Genomic DNA, 27,258 nt, shown 5'->3' with positions numbered 1-27,258 from the left:
CCGAGAATAGTGGTGCAAGCTGTGTTCTCAGCTACTTGAGAGATGAGGGGGGAAGATCCCTTGAGCCTGGTGAGGCAAGGTTGCAGTGAGCAGAGATCGTGCTGCTGCACTCCAGTCTAGGCAATAGAGTGAGATTTTGTCTGTAACAAATAGAGTGAGATTTAATCTGTAACTGGTTGTGATCAATTAGTTGTAAACACCACTGCACTCGGACCAGCCAGGAATCTTTCTGATCACACACATTTTTTTCTAAACTGAGGATGCTGAATATGAATTCATGTTTGTGTTTTCTCAGTCATCACTGAGAGCATCCATGATTGTAGATCAGGTGCAAATGTGGATTCTGGAGTAGATGGCATGGGACAGAGGTCTGCCAACTTGGTCACAGGCCTTCAACAAACACCCCTTCTGTTCCCTCTTTTATTGAACCACCTACTGCAGGGAGTGCAAGACTGTGTGCTGTCTTCCTGCTGACAGCAGAACTCTCCTGCCTTCTGCCTCTTCCCCAATCCTGACATGTCTTCTCTTCTTTTTATGGGCAAGAGTGTCTCCAGTTCACTTGGGTTTTTCATTATGATCTTGCAAACTTTTGCAATTAGTTGCAAAAGTTTTGTCAATGCGTCTTGTATTTTGTACTCACTTTCCCTTTTTGGTATCTCTCTGAAGTCCTGTTACTTGTCTTATACTTCTTCCCTATCTTTTGAGAGGATTTTATTTTTGTAGATATCAACAAACAAGCACAATATTCTCCTTTCTGGCAAACTGACCCAAGACAGAGCACCAGGGGCAACCCACCAATCTTTTGACCCTCCCTGACCTCATAGCTTGATGGTCAGTGCAGAATGACCCAATGAATAGGGGACACCAGCCATGCAGTAGTCAGAGAGAGCGAGAACAAAAAAAAAAAAAAAAAAAAAAAAGAGGAGAGGGAGGGGAAAGAAACTTCAGCTTTGAGAAACTTAAAAATTGACTTAGAAATAATCAGCTTTAATTTTACCTAAATGTACCCTTTACGTCATCTGGAAAAAATAAAATCTTATTTGGAATTACCTATAAGGAGGCATCATAATTTTTTTTAGTACCAGGTATTCAGGGACTTTCTCTTTAAAACTAAGGATATTTCTTTATCGGCTTGCATGATCACTCAGGTTCTGTTAATACTGATTATTTCCTGTATCCCAGACACTGTGAGGAGGGGAGGAAATTTCCTCATAGTTAGCCCTATTTTATTAATGAGAAAATTAAGATGTAGCAAAGTTGTAACCGGATACCAAATGATGGGGCTAGGACGAAACCCAGGACTGTGACTCCTATGGTCAACCTTTGCCATGCTGACAGTGTGATTCCCAGTCACTGTCTTAGAAATATGAATTGATTTGTCAGTTTTTCTAGGGTTACATAAGGCCTGAGAAGTAAAACCCTTAAAATGGAAAGTTAGAAAAATGGGTGAATATTCGGATTGCCACTTCAAAAGGGCAGGTCCTGGCTGAACTCTGGACATCTAAGACTGGTGGGGGGCAGGTGATAAGTAGTGGGAATCAGTAGAGACAGTAAGAGAGGGCTTGTATGATGCATCTGATCTTTGGTGGGAAATGGGGATCAGTTCTTGTATGAACTTCTTTTTTTTCCACTTCTGACCCTTTATTGGGGAACTGTTGGCCCCAAATAAATACATTAAACCCAGAGCTGAGGGAATCGTGCACCGACCGGAGGAGGCGCCCCCCACAACCTCATCCAGGCGAAATAAGTTAGTGGGGGGCCTGCCCGAGGCCAGGCCAGCTCCCTGGGAAAAAGTGAATCTTAGTTCCCTGGCCCACACGTCTGCGCAGCCCCCGCCAGGCCGTCAGGAGGGGCGGGTGGGAGATGCCTGGCGCTCACACCATTCCAGCAGTGGCCGCCAAGGCTCTGTGTGTCCATCTGTCCACGTTGGGGAACAGCTGCGTGACCTGGGTCCTCAGGAGAAGCTGTCATTGGGCCGGGGCTGGGCGTCGAACGGAGGGTCTGAGACTGTGATGCCTTGGTGAAGGTTTTCCAGTGAGAACTTCATCTCGTCCAGGAGCTCCACGGAGGCCCGCAGGATCTGCCTCCACTTGTGCACCTTCACGCTGTGGAACTGCTTCTGCAGCGCCAGGATCTCCGCCCACTCTGTGGTCGTCTGTGGGATCGTGCCCTTGGCCAGGGCCAGGCTGTGCCAGGACTCAAAGGTGTGGGCCATCCTCTCCAGGGACCAGAGGCGGTAGAAGAGCAGGACGTTGAGGGCAATGAGGATGATAAGGACAATGCTGATGAGAACCAGGGCACTAGGGATGCCTGCTCCAGGGCTCTGGTCTACAGACGGCTCGGAGAAGCCGGAGCTGAGGGAGCCCGAGGTGTGCATGCCGGCCTGGGCGCAGGGGTCGGGGTCTGCGTGCTGCGGCCAGTCCCCGTGAGCCCGCCAGCTCAGGGGCCGCTTCCGCCGCCGCAGCCCAGATAGCAAGCCCCGGCATCCTTCCCGCCTTCCTCCAGTGACAACTTCTCAGCCTTGGCGAGCTCTCGCTCCAGATGGTGGAAATAGTCTTCAATGCCACGCCACGAGTTCTTCTCAATGAGCGACTTCACCAGGCTCCACGGCTGCTTTCGGTAGCGGATCTCAGAGGACACTCGGAGCCTCGCCTTGTTCCGGGCCAGACCCAGGATGCAGTAGCGGTGGGCAGTGTAGAAGTAGTCCTGGTAGGGGATGCCCTGCGTCAGCACCTCGGAGTCCACCACACACCCGCCAGCCTGGGGCCGCGCCGGAACAGCGTCTGTGTCTCCACCACAGAGGCGCTCTTGGGGCCCAGCGGGTTGCTGATGGGGATGGTGTACGTCAGCACCCGGCGCTGGTGGCACTTGCTGTCCCCACTCCAGGGGCTCAGGGTCACATCTGTGAACTTGCACTGCTGCAGAAAGCCCCGGAGGAAGGGCGAATCCGAGAAAAGCATCTGCTGGAGCCGCTCAGCGCCCACATGGAAGACGGAGTTGAGGAGGAGGCGGCCGGAGAGGTCGGGAAGCAGGGCGGCCAGGTCCGCTGCAGACAGCGGGAATGGAGTCCCATCACGCTGCTAATAAAGACATACTGGAGACTGGGTAATTTATATAAAAAAAGAGCTTTAGTTGGCTCACAGTTTCACACGATTAGGGAGACCTCAGGAAACTTACAATCATGGCGAAAGGGGAAGCAAACACGTTCTTCTTCACATGGTGGCAGGAGAGAGAATGAGAGCTGAGCAAAGGGGGATGCCCCTTATAAAACCACCTACCAAGAGCAGCTCAGCCATAGAGACCCCCACCCAGGCAGCGCTGAAGAAATTGAGAGGCAGACACCCAGATAGAACAACAAAGTGGGACTGTCCGAGGGCCAGTAGCCTTCTGAGCTGGGAGCCTCAGGGGCTGACAGCATTCCAGGGTGAAGGCCTTGAGCAGACTCTAACCCACACATTTATTCTCTCTGAACAGGTGATTATTATCAACAAACAGATGTTTGGTATTTTCTCATAACACAAAATATGCCAAGTAGGCAGCTGGTGCCCACTTACCACTGATCACAGAAAAACTAAAAAGTATTCTCCGTGAGGGAGCCACGAGGGCAGGGTCAGAGGTCTTAAGGAATTGTTTTAACCAGTGTATGATATTTATATATTTTCCTCCCACTTTGGAATATTCCAAGTAGTTTTCTACTTGGTGGGGCAGCGGCTAGGTTTTCCTTGCCATCGTTCTTCCTAGCAAACAATATATTCTATCATACACTCAGCATTTCTCAATATTCAAACACTCAGCATTTCTCAACAACTTAATATTTCTCAGCAACCACGGCATTTTGTGTGAACCCACTATCAGGAGAACAGTATGGGGGCAACCGCTCTCATGATTCAATTATCTCCATCTGGTCCCCCCTTTGACACGTGGGGATTATTACAATTCAAGATGAGATTTTAGGTGGGGACACAGCCAGACCATGCCAGTTCTCCTGCATCCATCACCACCCCTGAGGAGGACCACTGAAGTGGCCAAGGATTCCACTGGGCAGTGAGAGAGGGGTGCAGCAGGCTTTCAGTATGATTAAGGCTCTGGTGGCTGTGAGGTGTGGGTTCATAGGACTCTCAACTCCTGATATCTTTTGCTTCTGGATGGTGCAGTAAGAGGGACTGGGGGCTGTCTTCTGTCTGTGTGGATGTCCCAAAGGAGAAGTCATGGTGGGGCCCAGGGAAAGGACCATCTAGGCTACCACAGGGCTGGGTAAAAGAAGTCCTTAGTGCTCACCTTTTATTTTTTTATTTTATTTTATTTTATTTTTGAGGCAGAGTCTCACTCCATCACCAGGCCCCAGGCTGGAGTGCAGTGGCACAACCTTGTCTCACTGCAACCTTTGCCTCCTGGGTTCAAGCAATTCTTCTGCCTCAGCCTCCCAAGTAGCTGGGACTACAGGCGTGCGCCACCATGCCCAGCTAATTTTTTTTGTACTTATAGTAGAGACGGGGTTTCACCATGTTGGCCAGGAGGGTCTCGATCTCTTGACCTCGTGATCTGCCCGCCTTGGCCTCCCAAAGTGCTGGGATTACAGGCGTGAGCCACTGTGCCCGGCTGAGTGCTCACTTTTTAAAAAAGTTATTTTAATTTATTATCATTTCTGAACACTGTTGGTGACCATTATTATTATTTTACCATGGTAAAAGATAATGTACAATTCATCATCTTAGTTATCTTTTTTTGAGACAGGGTCCCACTCTGTTACCCAGACTAGAGTGCAGTGGTGTGATCTTGGCTCACCACAGCCTCGACCTCTGGGCTCAAGCCTCCCACCTCAGCCTCCCAAATAGCTGGGACTACGGATGTGCATCACCGTGCTCGACTAATTTTTGTATTTTTTATAGATATGAGGTCTCACTATGTTGCCTAGGCTGGCCTCAAACTCATGGACTCAAGCGATCCTTTTGCCTGGGTCTCCCAAAGTGTTGGGATTATAGGCGTGAGCCACTATGCCTGGCCATCTGGCCATCTGAGTCATTTTTTTTTTTTTTTAATTGAGACGGAGTTTTGTTCTTGTTACCCAGCCTGGAGTGCAATGGCGCGATCTTGGCTCACTGCAACCTCCGTCTCCTGGGTTCAAGCAATTCTCCTGCCTCAGCCTCCCGAGTAGCTGGGATTACAGGCACGCGCCACCATGCCCAGCTAATTTTTGTATTGTTAGTAGAGACGGGGTTTCACCATGCTGACCAGGATGGTCTCGATCTCTTGACCTCGTGATCCACCTGCCTCGGCCTCCCAAAGTGCATTTTTGTATTTTTAGTAAAGATGGGGTTTCACCATGTTGACCAGGATGGTCTCCATCTCTTGACCTTGTGATCCACCCGCCTCAGCCTCCCAAAGTGCTGGGATTATAGGCATGAGCCACCGCGTCTGGCCCATCTGAGTCATTTTTAAGTGTGCAGTGCAGTGGTTTTGAATACATTCATAGTGTTATGCAACCATCACCACCAGCCACTTCCGGAACTCTTTCCATCTTGTAAAACGCCGTGCCCATTGAACAGTAACTCCTCATTCCCTCTTGCTCCAGCCCTGTGCAACCATCATTCTACTTTCTGCCTCTATGATTTTGACTACCCTAGATACCTCATATAAGTGGAATCATATAGCATTTGTCTTTTTGTGACTGGCTTATTTCATTAGTGTACTGTCTCAACACCATCCCGTTGTAGCATGTGTTGGAATATTTTCCATATTAAGGCTTAGTAAGATTCCATTGTGCATTTATACCACATGTTGTTTACCCATTCATTGGTTGATGGACACTTCAGTTGCTTCCACATTGTGAATAATGCTGCTACAAACATGCGTGTACAAATATTTCTCTGAGACCCTGCTTTAAATTCTTCTGGGTATACACTGAGAAGAGGGATCGCTGGATCACATCATAATTCTCTTTTTAATGTTTTGAGGAACCACCATACTATTTTTCCATAGCAGCTGTTCCATTTTATAATCCCACCAACAGTGCATAAGGAGTCTAATTTCTTTACATCCCAGCCAACATTTGTTTTTTCCTATTTATTTGTTTATTTATTTATCTTAGGTTTGAGGGTCTTGGTATGTGACCCAGACTGGCCTCCAATTTCTTGGCTCAAGAGAGCCTCAGCCTCTCAAGTAGCTGGGATTACAAGCACAAGCCACAGAGCCCCACACATTTTCCATTCTTTTTGGCTAGTAGCCTTCTTAATTGGTGTGAGGTGGTATCTCATAGTATGTTGGCTTGCATTTCCCTAAAAATTAGTGATGTTGAGCATCTTTTCCTGTGCTTAGCGGTCATTCGAATACCTTCTTTGGGGAAATGTCTGTTCTGTTCCTTTGCCCATTTATGAATTGGGCTGTTTTCCTCCACCCTCAGTCTTGCCATATGTATGGATTTGATATCAGATCACCAGCACGCAAATCCGTTTCCTCAGACCTGAAGCGGCAGGAAGAAGCGGCAAAGACGTAGGCTCCTGGGTTCCAGCTCTCTTGCCCTCCCTTGCTCATCAGGCTGATATCCCCAGGAGTGACAGGAAAGCCTGGAAGACCAACTTCCCCTTCTTTAACAATCCTTTTACTCAGGGTCAGTCCAGAGTGGCAGGTTCCGGGTACCACCTAAGACATCTGATTTAAGGTGAAGAGTGATGTGGTTAGAATTGGCCAGCACTTTGACAGCTGCTAATGTAACCTTTAACATGTGTATTAAAATGAATACTCAGCTTAGTTCAGTCTTTCACTTCCTTTTAATACTTGAAAAGCTACGTTTTATTTTAAAGTTCCCCTGAAAGGCTCTAGTGGGTGAATTTATTCTTCCGCTTGACTGCATTTGGACCCTTAAGTAACAGCCACCTTGAAACTGAAACTGGAAAACCTCCAGGTCTCCGGCCAAAAGAAGCAAAGGTATGTTCTGAGATTTATTAAATAATTACCCACTTGTTGACATGTTATGGGCGGGAGAAAAAAGCTGAGGAGTTGGCACACATGAGTAGAGATTAGTAAGAATATTGAGTCATGAGGGTTATAAACGTGATAGAATGTTTTGGTGTTACTGACCTTTGACTCAGGACAGTTGAACCAAGGGACGTGGGCTTCAGACTCAATCTAGCCTTGACTTGGTATATCTTTATACTGACCTCAGTGACCACAGCCAACTGTGATCCTGTTGTCTGGAGCGTTCACAGCAATGACTTGAAGGGAAGAGAATAAGGACTGAGAAACAAAACTTGGACTTCGTTGGCCTTTGTGACACCCCATCTGCAGTTGGGCTTAATAGCACATAGGGAAGGTTTCCTAATGTAGTACTGCTCTGGGACTAATTTGACTCAGAATGCTGGGGAGGGAGGATGTTTCACTTGGTGATACTTTCCATCAGTGTTCCAAACTTCAGCCATTGGCGCCTCTTTTGAAATTTGTCATGCTGTGTACCATAACTTACTTAATACTTTGCGGTGGCTCCTTAACTTAAATACTTTTATTTTAAAGTAACTTCTACTGCTTGATGTCCTGGACTGCCTAGCTTAGTCAACACTGTTACCATCTGTTGGGTCATCCAGGGCAGAAACGTGAGTGTTATCCTAGACTTCTCACTTTGCTCAAAGCCCACACCCCATGTTCTATTAACATTGTCTCCTGGCTGTGCATGGTGGCTCTTGCTTGTAATTCCAGCACTTTGGGAGGACCAGGTCAGTGGATCACTTGAGGTCAGGAGTTCAAGACCAGCCAGGTCAACATAGTGAAACCTTGTCTCTACTAAAAATACAAAAAATTAGCGGGCGTGGTGGCACACACCTCTAATCCCAACTACTCAGGAGGCTGAGGCAGGAGAATCTCTTGAACCTGGGAGGCAGAGGTTGCAGTGAGCCGAGATCGCGCCACTGCACTCCAACCTGGGGGACAGAGTGAGTAAGACTCCATCTCAAAAAAAAAGTCTCCTATGTACAGTATGAATAGATAATTATCATCCAAAGTAGGGCATTTTGGGGAGCAAATGGGACACTATTAATAATTATACCCAGGGTAAACTGTCTGAAGCAAATGGGGCTGTAAAGTAAACCCATCTGTACAGTCTTGACTCCTCTTCCCACTGCATCCTTCCCACTATCACTGCCTTAGTTCAGCCCTTCAAAATTATTTGCTTAGACCAGTGCAGTAACTTGCTACTGTTTCCTTGACTTCAATCTTGGTCCTTTCCAACGTATCTTACACACTGCACATAAACATTTAATATAGCCCCCTTTTCAAACCCCTCAGTGTCTGCCCAGAATGTCATGATGCATTTCAAATTCCTTAGTGTGGCTTATGAGGCTACTCACAGATTCGGTTCCTTCTAGCCTTCCAGCCTGTTTGTTCATTTATCTCTTCCTCCATCCACATTTATTGTCACTGTGGGTGGTACAATGTGAGGCTCCAGGAATATAATAAGACGGGTGTTTGCCCTCAAGATATTTATAATGGAGTAGAGAAACAGTCAAGGGAATGCTGTAGCAATATGTGTCATGATGAAGCACTGCGACCTATGGTCTCACTACTCAGGGTGTGGTCCAGGGACTAGCAGCATAAGCATCACTTGGGAGCTCTGTAGAAATGCAGAGTCTAAGTCCTAGGGCAGTGGCTCAAATCTGTAATCTTGGCTTTGGGAGGCTGAGGCAGGAGGATCACTTCAGGCCAAGAGATTGAGGCCAGCTGGGCAACATAATAAGACTTCATCTCCACAAAAGAAAAAAAAAAGTTTTAATTAGCTGACATGGTGGCACACATCTGTAGTCCTGGTTACTTGAGCGTTAAGGCAGGAGAATGGATGGCTTGAGCCCAGGAGTTTGAGGTTTCAGTGAGCTATGATTGCACACTTTGTTCCAGCCTGGGTGACAAAGTGAATGAGAAAGAAAGGAAGGAAGGAAGAAAGGAAGGAGGGAGGGAGGGAGGGAGGGAAGGAAGGAAGGAAGGAGAGAGAGAAAGAAAGAAGAAAGAAAGAAAGAAGGAAAGAGAAAGTAACAAAGAAAGAAAAGAGAGAAAGAAAGAAAGGAATAAAGAAGAAAAAAAAAAGAAAACAGAATCTTAGGGCCCCAAGGCAGGCTCAGTATATCCGAATCTGCATTTTAACCAGATGCCTAGGTAATTGGAGTGAATGTCAGTTTTTGAAGTCCTCCTCTATGGGACCACACTAGTTGAAGAACTTGATTTAGATACCCAGGAGTAGTCATGCCTGGCAAGAGACTTGGAGGAGATGGAGTTTGCTAAATGAAGGTGAGGTGGGAAAAGGCACATGTCCTGGAGGGATTGGCATGTGCTTTGGCACGCAGGCAAAAGAGGATGTGCTGTTTGCGGGAAGTTACAAGTCGTTCCCTATTTTAGGAACAGAAATTGCTGATGGTGGCCTCATTTAACTCAGAGATGCTGTCAATTGAAGGAAAAAGTTTGATCAAATTTGATACCTCTATCTCGTCTTCGAGCTGATCCTGAAACAGTGACTAAGAATGAGTACTTTGATTCATAAAGACAAAGAACAGAACAGAGGGTACCTGGGGTTGGGGACAGGGGAGATGGGGAGTTATGGCTTAATGAATAAGGGTTTCTGTTTGGGGTGGTGAAAACATCCTGGAAATGGGTAGTTGTACAACATTATGAATGCCACAAAATTGTAAATACTTCAAAATAATTAAAGTGGCAAATTATATATATATTTTTTATCATAATTTTAAAAAATAATAAGTACTTTGGAGTCAAGATCTAATTTTCAAGACCTACCATTTCCTTTCTGTCTTGCCTCAGTCAAGTCAGATAACATCTTGGTGCCTCAATATCCTTATCTGTGAAGTGGGAATAATGCTGGCACCTGCCTTGTAGACTTGTTATGAGGATTCCTTGAAGCGATGCCTGTAAAGCACCTGGAAGCTTGTTGGTGATCCTTATGCCATTAAAGCTTGAAATGCCCAGCCTTAGCACATTGAGTGGCATAGCCAGAGGTGCGGTTGCTGTTATATCCCTTCCACCTCCTCTTCGACTGCATACCCTCAACTGTCTTCTCCCTGTACAGCAGGAATGTTCAACTCTGGCTGCCCATTAGAATCACCTGGAGAGCTTTTTCAAGCCCTGTTGCCTGGAGCGATTAAAACAGAATTTCAGGAGGTCATATGGAAGCATTATTATTTCAGGTGATTTCAGTGTGCAGCCAAAGCTGAGAAACTCAGTTCTTGCAAACTTGCAAACTTTAGTGTGCATCAGAATCACCTGGAGGGCTTGTAAAAACTCAGTTTATGGGACCTGCCCGAGAGTTTCTAACTTCGTGGATACACAACAACTCTCCTTCCTTCACCATCTGTGTGGCTGCCCCTCCTTTTATTTGCCATCTGTATCTCTTTATCCTCTTCCTAATAACCTCTTCCAGACCCATTACTGAAATCTTTTTTGAGAAGATTTGCCAGTAGGTGTCTTTATGCCAGTGGGGTCGATATTCTCAAACCTGTTCCGCTTTAGTCACAGTTGACCATGTCTCAAAATCCTCCTCCTTTGAGTTCAGAGCTGCCACTCGCAGAGTTGTCCTCATTTCTCTTTCCTTCTCCCTCCTCTGCTTGGAACTCGTGACTCCCATGACCATTCTTTGGGTCCCTATATTTATCCCTTAAAAAGAGCACAGTCTTAAGTGTGAGACAGATGTGGGTTTATGTCTTGTACTTGGGCAATTCAAACTCTGAGCCTCATTTTTCTCACTGGGAAGTCATGGGTGATAATAGTATCCCTATAAATAATACATCCCTGACACATAACACTCAACAACTAGCTATTACAGTGTTTCACGTTTAAGAACATTGCAAAATCTTGACCTCAGAGAGAATTCCAAGGTAGAGGGACTGGCCCAAGGGATGCAAAGGGCAGAGCTGGGAATACAGAAAGCACAGCATGGAGGAACAAAGCCAGTGTTTACCAAAAGCAAGGAGATGATTCCAGGAATTTTCTAGGAGACCTGGGGAGACAGCGAAGTGACTGATGGGATGTGATAAGAAGAACTGACCAAGAGACTCCCTATGACAGCATTAAAATGTGGGCCTTCCGAACACAGGGAGGGTGTTACTAATGGCACTAGGATGGCCCCAGAAGAAATGCACAAGGGGATTTCAACCCCATAAGTGTGGAACTCAGTCACTTTGGCAGGAAACAAAGTGATAAGAACCTGTTACAGTTTGCACCATCTATTACAGTCCATGCAAAACATGACCGTGGGGTGTTACACAGAGCTCTCATTACAAGATAAGGTCTCTGCGTGCTGTTTCCCGTCGATGATGTTATTCAGCAGGATGGCTCACATGTTGAAACTTGAAACTCCTTGGGTGAAAAAAAATCCCTCTGCAGGCTATACCAGATGTTACCTGTTGTAGCTCCTCAAGCCCCAAAAAAATGAGTTAATCCTTGAAGGGCATTATTTTGAACTTGCATCAAACTCAGAGGCTTTTATCCAGCAGGCCATGGCAATTAAAAACAAGGCTATCAGAAGAGCTGTGGGTGGTAGTCCTGTCTCTGAGAAAGGAACAGGGCCACTGGCTGACGGCCACATTCCAGAACGCCTCCAGATGCAGAGGCCCTCACTTAGTGCTTTGTTGTGAAAATACTGCACTTTAAACACATGTATCATAAACAAAGCATCCTCGCCCTTTAAAGATCTCACAGAAGTATCACTCTAAGGCACTTCTCTTCTGAATGCTCCAGTCCTTGCTGACCTCAGTTACCTTGAAGTTCTCTCTCTTTTTTTTTTTTCTTAGTGGGACGGGAGAATCACAAGGAATCAGGTGTTCAGAGGAATGTATTGAGTAGAGGTGAGGAACTAGGATGTTGAAAAGTAAAAAAAGGAGAGAAGGAGAGGAAGAAAGAGGAAGAAAAAGAGGGAGAAAGAACAGGAATATTGCTTCATTCTAAAAATGGGTATTAATAAATGGCCGATCAATATTTTGTGTATTTAAAATGGAGAACTCTATAAATATTTATTGAGTTTACTTGTTCCGGATCTGAGTTGAAGTCCTGGATATCCTTATTGATTTTCTGTCTCGTTGAGTCTAAATCTCGTTATGGGTCTTATGTATCTGGGTATTAAGATCTCTTATTGTTGCATTGATCCTTTTACCACTGTATCTTTGTTGCTTTGAAATCTATTTTATCAAATGTGAGAATTGCAACTCTTGCTTTTTGTTTATTTATTTATTTTTGCTCTCCATTTGGTTGGTAAATTTTTCTCCAACCCTTTGTTTTGAGTCTTTGTGTATCTTTGGATATACCATTAGGTTTTGGCTATATCTTTTGATTGGGGGATTTAGTCGATTTAAATTTAGGGTTACTGCCATTTGATGTTAACTGGCTATTTTATCCATTTGTTGATGTAAATTCTTCTTTATGTTGATGTTCTTTACTTTTTGGTATATTTTTAGAAAGGCTCATACTGGTTGTTCCTTTCTATGTATAATGCTTCTTTCAGAAGTTCTTGTAAAGCAGGACTGGTGGTAATAAAATCTCTGAGTACTTGCTTGTTCATAAAAGATTTTATTTTTCCTTCAATTGTGAAGCTTAGTTTGGCAGGATATGAGATTCTAGGCTGAAAGTTCTGTTCTTTAAGTATGTTGAATATTGGCCCCCACTCTCTTCTGGCTTGTAGGGTTTCCACTGAGAGATCTGCTGTAAGGCTTCCCTTTATGGGTAACCTGGCCCTTCTATCTGGCTGCCCTTAGTATTTTCTCCTTCATTTCTATCCTGGTGAATCTAATGATTATGTGCCTTGGGGTTGCTCTTCTTGAGGAATATCTTTGTGGTGTTCTCTGTATTACCTGGGGTTGAATTGTGTCCTGGTTTGCTAGATTGGGAAAATTTTCCTGGATAATATCCTGAAAAGTATTTTCCAGCTTGGATTAATTCTCTCCATCACATTCAGGTACACCAATCAAACGGAGATTGGGTCTTTTCATATAGTCCCATATTTCTTGGAGACTTTGCTCATTCCTTTCATCCTTTTTTCTCTATTCTTGTCTTGTTTTATTTCATTAAGTTTGTCTTCAACCTCTGATATTCTTTCTTCTGCTTGATCCATTCTGCTATTTAAATTTGTGCATATTTCACTAAGTTCTTATGTTGTATTTTTCAACTCCGTTAGTTCATTTATTTTCCTCTCTATATTGTCTATTCTTTTCAGCATTTCGTCAAACCTTTTTTCAAAGTTCTTAGTTTCCTTACGTTGGGTTAGAACAAGTTCTTTTAATTCCCAGGAGTTTCTTATCATCCACCTTCTGAAGCCTACTTCAGATAATGAAACACAGTCCTTTTCCATCAGGGCTTGTTCCGTTGCTGATGAGGAACTGCAATCCCCTGTAGAGGGAGAGGGGTTCTGATTTTGGGTATGCTCGGCCTTCTTAGGCTGGTTTTTTCCCTTTATTATAAATTTATCCATCTGTCGTCTTTCAATTACCGCCTTTCTAAGTCGACATCCAATTTATTGATTCCCAGTGCTGGGATTCAAGCAACCCACTGCGCCGGCCAAAATAGCAGCGATAAGACTGATGGTGCTCTTCTGCCCGGGAATCTCTGGTCTGGCTTCCTTCTTGAGTCTGCAACAAGCGGCTCTGCCTTCCTGGAGCTCCAAACACTGGTCAGTAAGGGAACCAGTCCCATTTACTCTGCATGAAGAGCTGCCGTGCCAAGGCACCGGCAAAACTGCTGCGCTGACCACAAGAGTCACACTGGCGACCCGTGGGGCTCCTCCACTAGAAATCTGCTGGTCTGTGAGTGACGAAAATTCGTCTGAAAGTGTGGCATTCTCTCATTCTCTGAGCTTTCACTGGGAGCTACAATCCCAAGCTGTTAGTGATCAGCCATCTTGGATCTCTCTTCACCTTGAAGTTCTCTTACCCTCATCACCCACAGCACACAGGTTACCACTTAATATTCTTCCGATACATAGTCTCCTTTCTCCAGTTATATGGTGAGTTCCTAGACATCCTAAACCCGTTACATTTCATATTCCTCTGTCTCTCTGAATGCCTAGCACTCTAAGAGGCACATAATTTAAAAAGAGTCATGTTCTTCCTTGCACGCCAGAAATCTAGCACAGCACCTGGCATGTCGCAGACGCTCAATAAGCAAATAGGTGGTTATTAAATGAGTGAAATTGTTGATTGATAGCCTGGTTGAGTCGGCATGAAAAGGTAGATAAAGGGAAGATTCAGCAGGCATCTTATATTGTTTACCCAGCACCTCACTCCTCTCCTTCCAGAAGTTTCTCTCACCCAACCCCATCTTTGTGACCACCACAGGAGCTGACGCGAACTGCTTCAGTGAGTTCTTTTTGGGGACTTTTTGACTTGGAACTAGAGACAATGTTAAGATAGTGTCTTTCTAGTGACCAAAGCTATGTGGATGTACCAGTAAATTTAGGAGCTATTGGCCCCCATGCTTTTTGCTACACAGAGAAGGCTCATCTCCAGCTGGAGTGAAGAATGAAGCTAATTCTGCAAACAGAAAGTTTTCAAAACTCCTCATCCTTATTTGTGGTTTTAATAAGCATCTTTTTGCCTCCCCCCACACCCAGGGCTAGTGTATTACCAGATACAGAGAAGGCATGTATCGTACCTGGATGCTAGTTTCTGGTAGCTTGGGTCTTTGCTTTTCATTTTCAACAGATTTTTTCCATATGTACATTTGTTGAGAAGCTCAGATGCCTGGGGCTGCAATGCCATGTGTGTATAATGAAAAACATTTATACAGACTTTTCAAAGTGCACAAAGGGTGATGGGCTCTCTGAACAGCAGCCATGGACTTCACACCAAAATACGGTCTCTGTGAGCAAGGGCAATGGGAAAGAGCCTTTGCACAGTTCTGTGGTAGAGAAAATGGTTATAGAGACCAAATGGTGTTCACGTTTTCTGAACCTCAAACCAGGGCACATAGCATATGAGGGAATTTATGGAAACAATAGGACAGCTTGTTTGATGTTGAGCAACCAGCTTGAGATTGCTGGTTACCGTATTTATAGAGCTAATCTTTATCATCAAGACCTACTCTAGACAGCCTGGTTTATTTACTGCCACTCAAAGAGCCCATGCTGGTTTTATCCTTGGCATATGCCGCAAAGTTCTGAGTGTCAAAGAGTTCCTCCTTTCTTTTTATGTTTTCCATTCACGTCCTATGCATCCTCGAGGTCCAACTTCTTACCTCCTCCAGAAACGACTGTTCCATCTGATCCGCCACACCTGGCATTTCTAAGAATGGCAATGACATGTCATATAACCACATACCCACACTCTACACATCCGTGACCAACATCACTAATTGATGTTGGGGCTCTTTCCTTCTGTAGCTGGCAAAACCCTCAGAATTCTTCCCAACACAGCTCTGGAGGCAACCGCTAAAGGCTGACTGGAGTTCTGTGAAACCTAGTTGCAGTCTCTCATCTGTTCCCTTAGATTGCTACTGAAAGTTTCTGAGCATGTTTGTCTTCTTTCTCTGGCAGAGCTGAGTCCCTGAGGATGGCGACCAGGCCTCAGTGGCCCTAACAACAACAATAATAGCAGTGGCGAACATTTATTGAGTACTTATATGTCCTGCACTGTGCTGGCCATTTAACACGTATTATCTAATGGAATCCTCAGCCCAGTCCTCTGGAGAAGGTATTATTATCCCCACTTTATAGATGGGGAGTCTAGATCTTAGAAGATAATAAGCAACTTGTCCAGTTGTACAGTCAGAATGCAGCAGAACCAGAACTTGACCCCCAAATATTTGCTCTTACCCCAAGTGGTGCATTATCTTGACCTCCTTTGTATATGTGCATAGCAGGTGCTTATTGCAAATTTGTTGAATAGTAAATTTTTAGAAAGCAATGAAGTTCTTCACAAGAGAAAGAAAGAAATGGAATTGAAAATACCGGAAGCAAATTCTCCTCCCCAAGGAGTCAGAGCATTCTTGAAAGAGGTTTATTAAATTTTCCCAATATCCTTGGCTAAAAGCAACATCATTCCCCATTCCACAAGTAAACACCCTTTGTGAATACAGAAATACTAAAGGTCAACTCCAGTGAATGGGAGGGATCCTGGTGAGGAAGTGGCCTGGGAGCCTCCTGACAGGGGCCCTGCAATGTCTACTACCTCCCAGTCACTGGCACCTCCCTGGGACTCAGTTTCCAGACTTGTAGAACAATTCATTTGGACTTGATTAGCACTTCCCAAGTGTGTTCCCTGGAATATTGGCCCTGCAAGAAATTCATGTGAAAAGTAGTTCTGTTGTCAAGCATGAATGGGAAATTGCATTTCCCTTGGGAGATACATGGTCCATATTAAATGCTCTGAGAAGGCCAGCAGGAAAGAAGCTCCTTATTTAATGTTACTTCATTCTTATTTAACCCGGCATTTCCTAACCCTCTTTGGTTTCACAGAATAACAGCAAATATCTCTCATAACTAATCCCATACTTGGTAAAACAAAACAGAACAGAACAAAACACACAATTGGCCAAATATATTCTAAGGACCCTCCCTCACATTCGGTAAGTTTATGAGATAATAATATAAGTTCACTATAAATGGCCCCTCAGTGAATTACAGGTGGAATCACAATTTTGAATTTTTGAGATGGATCCAAAAAGTGTAAGGGGTGTTTTAAGATAAGGAACCAAGCTTAGCAGTTCATGCTGCCTGGTTAGTTTCCCAATATGAACGACAGGGGGCACTAGGGGACTGTAGTAATGACCACCCTCCACAAACTCAGCAAGAAAGGGCAAATCAAACAGAGGGAGGGATTTCAGCAATTTCTTTTCCAGCAGAATGGAAAGCTACTGAGAGCGAACTCCTTTCCCTTTCATGTTGCTGTCTGTCTTTCTGTTGGAGGAATACAATGAGATAGAATCAGGATGGGTAACACCTTTCTTGTGCTCTTCTCTTTATAGATAGAAAATCACATAAAGCAACTCTTTTCAACAACTGCTTGTCAGTGGTTTGTTTTCACCTTGGGGCAACTAACTACATTCCACTGTGGAAGTTCTTATTGAAGAAACATCGAGCCTATGAGTTGAGAAATGAAGTTTTTCCTTCAGCAGCTTTCTCGTTTTAGAAGGGGAATAAATTGTACACGTGAGGAAAAGAACAAAATTCTTTTCGACATAAGTTCTTTGTAATTTAGTTTTCTTTTTCTCTAGACTTTGGGGTCAAGACTTATACAGTAAGACTCTTTTTAATGATGTGGTGGGCTATAAAAAGATTGGGGGCAAAGGCATATGTCACATAACTTTTTCTCACTTGTCATGTCTTTGGTGTTCTCCTGTGAAGCAGAACGAAACAGGCGGGCCTCCCCATCCAAGCTAAGCACAAGAGACTTAAGGTAATTATCAGCAGTAAAAGCTCAAGTGGGTTATTTTTTTTCTTTAAATCTTCCCTTGTTATCACCGGCCAATACTACCCCTACACAGCACCTCTCACGTAGGAAAGAAGACTTTACACAGACTTTTAAAATGTTTTCCTTAAGAGAACAGGTGTAAACAAGATCCAGGAGAGAAACTCTGAGCTTGGAGAGTCTTCTGCATTCATCTAATTCCAACCTTGCACTGTGTACACGAGGGGACCAGGGAGTCATGCAGAGAGGTACCAGCCCGGCCAGTCCCTGAGCTTCTAGACAATTGTTCTCCAAAGCAATGCCCTTCCCACCGCTCTGTGCTGGACCCCAATCTCAAGCCCTTAAGCGACTTCAGGCTCTTATTTCTGCAGGCAGCAAAGTGCAGGAGCAATAGCCACATTCTGCCCTAATTCTATACACTGCAGCATGCAACTTGTTTTTGACAATCCCTTTCTTGTCCCAGTAAGAACAGGGGAGAAAATAGCATGTGAGGGGATATTGCTGGATCAGCAAACAAAGCGCAATTTGTCTGATTTTTGATCCATCTTTACCATTCACCTCTCAAAGAAATGCTGGGAAGAGCTTGGAAGCTAGCAATTAAGCAGTTTAAATTCTTTGGAAAGTTTCTAGTGCCTTAGAATTCCAGGAAGTGCTGAATCACATAGTCGCAGAATAGGAAAAGATTTGTAAGACAAGAATAAAACGAATATTTTTTGAACACCTCCCATATTATTAGATATATTTTGTCTCAACCTCACAGTCTTAGAGGCAGGTCTGCTGTGATCTCCTGTTAGAGAAGGAAACTGAGGGTCAGAGTGGTTAACTGGAACTGGCAAACTAAGATTTGAACTTAGGTCTATTTGGACTGAAGAAAAAACTCCTCAGAAGTATTACGCGATTACTTTCTTTGTTCTCACCTCCTGTTTCCTACTGGAGGATGCTCGGTTCATATCCTCTAACTATGAAAGATTTCCTTTCCCCATACTATCTTCAGATTATCTTCTTACAGATAGAAACATTCTACAACCACATGCATATTTGCCTTTCACAACCATTCTGGTGAACAAGTTCTTCCTAGCATCTGACTTAAATGCCCCCAGTGCACTGAGAACCAACAGCCCTTCCCTCAGGGAACATGGAACCTGGTTACAACATTCCAGTTAGCAGCAGATTCCCAGTCTTGGTTCCAAACTGCTTCTGTTAAAAGAATTGCCAATCTACAACACATGCGCTGTCACAAAGCCTCGCCCAGGTCCAGATGCTCAACTCCTTGGGCCCCTTTCAGGGTGAACATGAATATAACTCAGGATCAGGCTCTGTGATCCAGATTGCCACCAAGAGGGATCAAGGCTTTTCTTCTATCTGCATTCCCGAGCTGAGCCTAGATTGGATCTCCTTTTTCAAACATTCCAGGACTCTCATTTTGTGTGATCAAATAAAGGGCCTATTTGTATTTGAGCTGTGTCAGGGATGAGAAAACAAAATTCTTCCACTGAGAATTTGGGCACCTTCTATAATTCTATGATTCCTTTTTTTTTCTTTTTGAGACAGTCTTGCTTTGTCACCCAGCTTGGAGTGCAGTGGTATGATCTCAGCTCACTGTAACCTCCGCCTCCCAGGTTCAAATGATTCTCATGGTTCAGCCTCCCAAGTAGCTGGGATTACAGTCATGTGTCACCACGCCCAGCTAATTTTTTTTTTTTGTATTTTTAGCACAGATGGGGTTTCACCATGTTGGCCAGGTTGGTCTTGAACTCCTGGCCTCAAGTGATCCACCTACCTTGGCCTCCCAAATTGTTAAGATTACAGGTATGAGCCACACCATCCAGCTCACCTTCTATGTTTCTTTACTAATAGAAAAATCAAGCCCTTTGCAAAAATGCCTGCATACAGCATGATAGAGAATAACCTTCAATCCTGCTCCTTGAGGGGCATATCTTTATTCGTCATGTATTTAACAGGCAATTTTAATAATAGCTCATGTTAGTGAGTATTTACTATGTGCTGGGCTTTACATGTTTTAAGCTTTACATATTTTAGCTTGTTCTCAGCAATTCCAGGAAGTAAATTTTCTTTAGCATTTTGATTTTTTTTTTTTTTGAGTTAGAGTCTCACTCTGTCGACCAGACTGGCGTGCAGTGGCGCATTCTTGGCTCACTGTAACCTCTGTCTCCCAGGTTCAAGCTGCTCACTTCAGCCTTCCAAGTAGCTGGGACTATAGGTGTGTGCCACCATGCCCGCCTAATTTTTGTGTTTATTGGTAGAGATGGGGTTTTACCATGTTGGCCAGGCTGGAGCATTTTGATTTTATAATTAAGGCCAAACAAGAGAAGCAAATTACCTAAGGCTGCCAGGTAATAAGTGACTGAACCTAGGCAGTCTAATTCCAGAATACATGCTCCTGAGCACTATATTAGTGTTCCTTTTGGCTGTGGGTAACAGAACCCAAAATGACAGTGGTTTAAATAAAATGGAACTTTATTTCTCGTATGTAAAAGTCCAGAGGTTAGTCCAAACTAGATAGTCCAAAACTAGGCTGAAAGCTCGATTCCACACAGTGCTCAGGGCTCCAGGCTCCTTCTCTATCCCAGGACTCCTAATGTGTAGTTTCATCCCTAACATTCAAAATAGATGCCAGAACTTAAGCCATGCCATCTGTATTCCAAGCGGCAAGATGAAAGAAGTGACAGCATAGAAAAGGGATGAAACGCATGCGGTTGTTTACTATGGACTGTTCCTGGATGCAGCCATGTGACATTTCTGCTTACATGCCACGGATCATAGTAGCAAGAGGACTGGGGGTAGTCATTAGTCTAGGTGGCTTTGTGACTGGTTATAAATTAGAAGATTTCATTACCGAAAGGAGGAGAGGAGTAATCAAAGGCTAGATAGGTATATAGAAGGATAGAGGGAGATGAAGCTGGAGAAGGGGCAGAGCCTGGGTGATGAGAACTTACCAGGACCCTAGTTTCCCCACTCTAATCTTTGGGTTCATTTCCCATTTCAGCAGGTACCAAAGGAAGGCAGGGCCATCCCTTGAAAACCATCAGTTATGGCAAGTGACTGGCCCTCTGAAGCTTTGTAATCAGCACTCCTAGAACTCAACTCAGGCGTCTACTTAGGTGATGAACTTTAGGCAGGTTCCAGTCTGGGACCACCAGTTCATTAGGTTCAAATGGATGTGGGTGGCTTCTGATTGGTGTCTCCAGAAAGCCCAGAAAGGGAAGAAGGTGTGGGAAGGAGGACACTGTATTGGGCCACAGCCTCAGAGTGGCCCTTGTCTCTGAACCTCCAGAGCGAGCCTGGATGCCAGCCATGAGAGAGGAACTTCACGGTTTCCAAAGCTCTTTTGCACTTGCTATTTCCGCTGAAACACAAGATTGTGGTAGGGCTTGCTCTGCTTCCTGTTTTGCCAGTGGGAAAAGGAGTCAGAATCCCCTGTGATTTTCAGTAGGATGAGGTGAGGTCTTAGAATCTGTCTTTTCACAGGGGTGTCAGGGGAGTCTTAGGTTTAAATAACTTTGGAACCCCCAAGCTCAGGGTGGCAAGTGATATCAGAGGGTCACATCTCAGGGGGCAGATAAATCACAAGACTGTAGACTCTGTGATTAATAAAATGCTCTAACTTATTTTTTAAAATTTTTATTTATTTATTTATTTTTGAGACAGAGTCTCACTCTGTCACCCAGGCTGGAGTACAATGGCACGATCTCGGCTCACTACAACCTCCGCCTCCTAGGTTCAAGTGATTCTCCTGCCTCAGCCTCCTCAGTAGTTAGAATTACAGGTGCCCATCACCCCGCCCAGCTAATTTTTATATTTTTAGTAGAGACAAGGTTTCACCATGTTGACCAGGCTGGTGTTGAACTCCTAACCTCGTGATCTGCCCACCTGGCCTCCCAAAGTGCTGGGATTACAGGCGTGAGCCACCGTGCCCAGCCAAAATGCTCCAGTTTATAACCAGACACAAAGCCATCTAGAATAGCAACTAGCCCAGCCCTCTTGCTACTATGATCAGTGGGATGTAAGGAGAAATGCCACATGGCTGCATCCAGGAACAGTCCACAGTAAACAACCGGCATGTGTTTCATCCCTTTTCTATCCTGTCCTTTTGAGTTATGCCTGTTGTCGTCACTGCTGTGTCTGTTTCTGGCACATTGTAGATACTCAATACATATTTGTTGAAAGGATGAATAAAGACAAGCTGAGACGTTCAGACTTTTAGATCCTAATTCCTCTAGTGCCATGGAAGAATCCTAGAAGGAGTTCACATTTTATTATGCTTACCACCCACAAGATGAGAGATAAGTACTATTAAAACTCGTTTTACAGATGTTAAATACTGGGTTTAAATGACTTCCCCAAGGTTACACAAACAGTACGTGTTACAACCAGGATTCAAACTCATGCTCCTCCATATGCTGCTCTTTTGTTTCTTTGATATGGAATTACTATTTACTCCATTGAAATAGATTTGTCATAGCTTAAATCATTCCCTGGGAAACAGAAAGTCTATCCTCCGGATTTTTCATATAATAAGTAACCTAATACACAGATGTGAGCCCTGTCACTTGACACTGCCCATGTTATAGAAAAGTTCCACTCTGCTTCTCAGACTATTTGCTCACATTGAGGTGCCAAACTACATTGGCGGAGAGGAGCGTACATTGACCTTGAATGTTTATACTCGTGAGCACACATCTGTGGATGGGGGCAATGAGCGTGAGCACTCCTCAGCAGACATTCTTGATGGTGGTGGATTTCTCTCCTAGTCTGTGAAGTTTTATCATCTCTGAGGCTGGAAAGTAGGCTGTCAGTTTAGACTGTGCCCTTTTGAACCCAGAGGCTTCTGGGCTCTTCCATTCTTTCCAAAGAGTCATTATTTCTTCAGGGCTGTACTAAACCTTAAGGAGATTTGAGATTTTGTGGTGAAGTAACTATATCCAAGGGACCTCGAGTAGAGACCTGGAAGAGTGAAACGGCTCTAAAAACCCCTCTCTTATCTTGTGATAAATTCAAAGTACAAGAGCTGAGTCCTAATTTGACCTGCCTTCCTAGGGGCACTCATTCCTCTGCCGTTTTGCATCCTCTGCCCCAGCTCTTGCACGTGTGGAGGAGGGGAGGGTGCCCACCCTGGGAATCATTTCTGTTTCCTTCCTCTGTTGACACACCTTCAGAGAAGACATAATGCACACAGATTGCATGGGCACATGTCGCCTCATAACGTGTTTAGTATTAGCCTTCAGGTGGATTCTGGCTAGCTCTTTCTCTGTGTTAGACACAGACTGGCCCCTGCACTGTCTAATGCAGCGGCAGGTTCGGACAGTTGGTAGTGGGTTTCATGAGGACTTTGCTCTTTCACTCAGCTGCTTTTCCTGAAAGAAGAGTTAAAAGCAGGACTTTATGTTCCTTGGGTGCAAGCAACTAAGACTAGGTTTGTGCATCTGTCCCATCACCCCAAGTGATGAGACCAGTAGTCAGTTCATTGGCTGACAGAAGGTGGATCCTGTGACACTGTTTGGAAGTAAGCTTCTGCAAAGAGCAGGGTATGAAAAAATAGTGGCTATGGGAGGCGGGAATACAGAGGGGCTTGGTAGTATGTCTATGAAGTGCTTTTCAGTCTGACTCTGTATTTATAGTCTAGCCCAATAAAAATGATTTTTTTCTTGGTTACAAAGGAAATAGGATGGCTCATGAGTTGATACTTCCACATCTGATTTCTTAGACGTTTGACATTTAAATTGCACTTCCAACAGTTAAAACTTATCTTCTGAAATATCTGCTCATTCCACTGGGAAAAGCATTTTGGAATGTATGTTACCTTCAGTGACCCCAGTTACCTCCCTTTACCTCCCCACATCCTGCAATGCATGCTTACTTATTTAATTTTTTTTTTTTGAGATGAAGTTTCACTCTTGTTGCCCAGGCTGGAGTGCAATGGCACGATCTTGGCTCACTGCAACCTCCACCTCCCAGGTTCAAGGGATTCTTCTGCTTCAACCTCCTGAGTAATTGGGATTACAGGCATCCACCACCATGCCCAGCTAATTTTTTAATATTTTTGGTAGAGACGGGGTTTCACCATGTTGCAGGCTGGTCTTGAACTCCTGACCTCAGGTGATCCACCCGCCTCAACCTCCCAAAGTGCTGGGATTACAGGCGTGAGCCACTGCACCCAGCCTATTTATTTAATTTTATAACCAACAACAAGCCTAGCATGCCAGACTTAAGTGTTCACAAACTATAACTCTGCCAAGTAGTAGGAATAAGAGGTTTTCTTCCTGTGGTACTGACAGGAGGTGATACTGGGTAAGCAATAGGTGGTCAAAGATTTGAGCAGGAAGGGGCCACGTGCCCATTCCAGTTTCTTTGAGGGAGATATAAGGCATGTGCTTATATCCCAATGCTGTAGGAAACCAGGTTTCCCCTTTAGAATGCTTACACATTTTCATTAGATACATAAATTGGTACAATCCTTTTGGCACATAATTTGATAAATACTAACAGCCTTACATTTCTAACTAGTAATTCTTTTTCCACTAGTCTATTATTTAGTGGAAGTTGTTATTATTATGAAATAATCAGAAACTTGGATAAAAATTTTTACACAAAGCTGTTTATGGGAGTTTTATTTATAGTTGTAATAAATGTGATGTTACACATTTGGTAAAAGTGTGATTCGAATAATGAAAAGTGTTTAAATAAATGATGGTACATCTGTAAAATTTAATACTGAGGTAGACATTAAGGTTCTGCAAAACTATTTTGGCTCCCTCCCAGATTAAGTTAGAAATAAACATTTGTATAAGCCAGCTCTTGCCGCAAAACAAACCACCCCAAAATTCAGTGGCTTGAGATGCTGTCAAAATCCATGGTTTGCTGGATGAATCTTTTGGTCAGAGCTGGCTAAGCTGGAGCGGGTTGTATGTAAGGGACAGCTGGGACGGCTCGGCCAATCTCTCCATGTGGTGTTTCATCCTGAGTCAATCTTAGATTATTCTAAAAGCATGAAAAGAGAAAAGCCACAATGCACAAGCATGTGTCAAGTTTCTGCTTATGTTACATTTGCTAATATATATATATATATATATATATATATATATATATATATATATATATTGGCCGGGCATGGTGGCCGATGCCTGTAATCCCAGCACTTTGGGAGACCAAGGTGGGCAGATCACGTGAGGCCAGGAGTTTGAGACCAGCCTGGCCAACATGGTAAAATTCTGTCTCTACTAAAAATACAAATATTAGTCAGATGTGCGGCACATGCCTGTAATCCCAGCTACTTGGGAGGCTGAGGCATGAGAATTGTTTGATCCTGGGAAGCCGAGGTTGCAGTGAGACAAGATTGCACCACTGCACTCTAGCCTGAGCGACAGAGAAAGACTGTATCAAAAGAAAAGAAAAGAAAAGAAAAGAAAAGAAAAGAAAGAAAGAATTAAAATTAAATATATATATTTATATTACACCATGTAACTTGCTTTGGCTAATAAAATGTGTATGCTTTTCAATATTCTCCTTTCCTCTCACTTGATTATCAGATACATTTGAAATAGCAGCTGCTCTATCTGGCTCTGTTTCAAAGTGATCAAAATGGTGTCCTGCACTGGACGTGAAGCTTGAATTGGAAACAAACCTTTGCTGTATGAAGTCATATAGCCACATTGAGACTTTTTGTTATTGCTACAAAACCTAGTTTGTCTAAACTAATGCAAAAATCATGCAGGCACTAAAATGATATTTGAGGAAAATAATTATGTGGGAAAGAATTCAATAATATAACTCTATATAAACAAGCAGCCTATAAAGCGGGTATGTACTTGTATATGTCATATAATTCCAAATTTACATATATATTTGCAAACACACACACACACACACACACACACACACAGAAAGGAAATATATCAAAATGTTAACTGGGGGTCACAGGTAATTATTTTCTTTTATCTTTTCCATATTTTCCAAATTTTTGATATTGAGTTTGTATCATCATGGTAAATTATGTATTTTTTTTCAATTTCTCCCCAGCCTGTCCCTATAAGAGTATTACTTGGCCCGGCACGGTGGCTCACACCTGTAGTCCCAGAACTTTAGGAGGAGACTGAGGCGGGTAGATCATTTGAGGTCAGAAGTTCGAGATCAGCCTGATGAACATGGTGAAACCCTGTCTCTACTAACAATACAAAAATTAGCCAGGCATGGTGGCATGTGCCTGTAATCTCAGCTACTTGGGAGGCTGAGGTAGGAGAATTACTTGAACCTGGGAAGCGGCGGTTGTACTGAGCTGAGATTGCACCACTGCACTACAGCCTGGGCAACAGAGAAAGATTCTGTCTCAAGAAATTAAAAAAAAAAAAAAAGTATGACTCATCCCTGTCCATCATCATGTGGTTTACTATCCTTCCTGTGGGGAAATTTTATGTCTCCACCTCACTGGACTGGGGCTTGGCCATGTAACACACTTTGGTCAATGAAATGTGAGTAAATATGGAATCTGTTATGTTGGATGTTTAAGATGCATTGTGAGTTTTGGCCAGCTTTCTTGCTTTTTCCCAGGTATGTCCCATGAAGGGATTACTCTCTCAGCCTGGCTCATGGAATGAGACAGAAGTACAGAGAGGTACAAAAAATTTTTGTTCTGAATTGTTGAGATTTGGAGGGGTTTTGTTAACACAGCAAACCTCACTAAGAAAATGTATTTTTTACTTTAAAAAACACACCTAAAATATGGCCATCAGTGACTCATAAGCCACCAAATTCTATGTCCTGTCCATAAAGGACACTGCTTTCTTCTTTATCCCACACCATTTTTTTCTGTCTTTGTCTCTTTCAGCTTCAAGGGGAATACTACAAAATCAGGTTGTCCTGAAGTAAACCAGTACACAGATACAATATCTACTCCTGTCTTCTTATAAAGGAGTGGGTCATGTAATCCCAGCACTTTGGCAGGCAAGAGATCAAGACCATCCTGGCCAACATGGTGAAACCCTGTCTGTACTAAAAATACAAAAAAATTAGCTGGGTGTGGTGGCACGTGCCTGTAGTCCCAGCTACTCGGGAGGCTGAGGAAGGAGAATTGCTTGAACCCGGGAGGCAGAGGTTGCAGTGAGCCGAGGTCGCGCCACTGCATTCCAGCCTGGTGCCTGGTGATGGAGTGAGACTCTGTTTAAAAAAAAAAATAAAGGAGTAGGTCATATCCCCTGCTTTCTGGAGACATACGAGGAGTGTCACTTCTTTGGACCTGAGGACAGGTTAGCAAAAAGGAGCTCATCTCTTATTCACTGAATATTAGAGAGCAGGTGTGTCCAGTCTTTTGGATTCCCTGACTCACATTCAAAGAAGAAGAATTAGGCCACCAATTTTTTTATGTGTAGTCTTGGGCCACACAAAAAATACACTAATGATAGCCGATGCGCTAAAAAATTCACAAAAAAATCTCATAATGTTTTAAGAAAGTTTACAAATTTGTGTTGGGTCACATTCAAAGTCATCCTGGCTGCATGCAGCCATGCGCTGTGGGTTGGACAGACTTATTTTAGAGAATATTTTAACACTGGCAGGGAGTATGGCATCATTCAGAAGTCATTAACCAGCATGGAACCCTTATTCCAAATTAGAATAGACTTGTTTCTTTCAAAACTTGGCCAGGGATTTCTTAAAACATACAGAAGGTTGATCATTTATACATAAAATGTTCATTTATTCAAAGAAAATGAAGCTTCTTTTTAAATATATATATATATATCCTCCATCCTAGTAACAAGGAAACTTAGATTTAAGTCTCTCAGTGTCCCCTCTGTCTTCTGCTCCAAGTGGCTTGTTGAGGTTTGCTGATTGTGTTGCTGTGGTGGTGGGTGGTTGGAACGCCAAT

At 43.7% G+C, this 27,258-nt stretch overlaps 1 pseudogene; it reads right to left on the bottom strand.

Annotated features, from left to right (window-relative positions):
- Positions 1-1,908: 1,908 nt before the first annotated feature.
- LOC118144506 (protein Aster-A pseudogene) lies at positions 1,909-15,171 on the bottom strand (annotated as a pseudogene).
- Between the last annotated feature and the right edge of the window lie 12,087 nt (positions 15,172-27,258).

This window comes from Callithrix jacchus, chromosome 9 (assembly GCF_049354715.1).
Source record: "Callithrix jacchus isolate 240 chromosome 9, calJac240_pri, whole genome shotgun sequence".
Taxonomy (NCBI): domain Eukaryota; kingdom Metazoa; phylum Chordata; class Mammalia; order Primates; family Cebidae; genus Callithrix; species Callithrix jacchus.
Note: the sequence above shows the minus strand (reverse complement) of the source record. Positions and strands in the feature narration are given on the sequence as shown.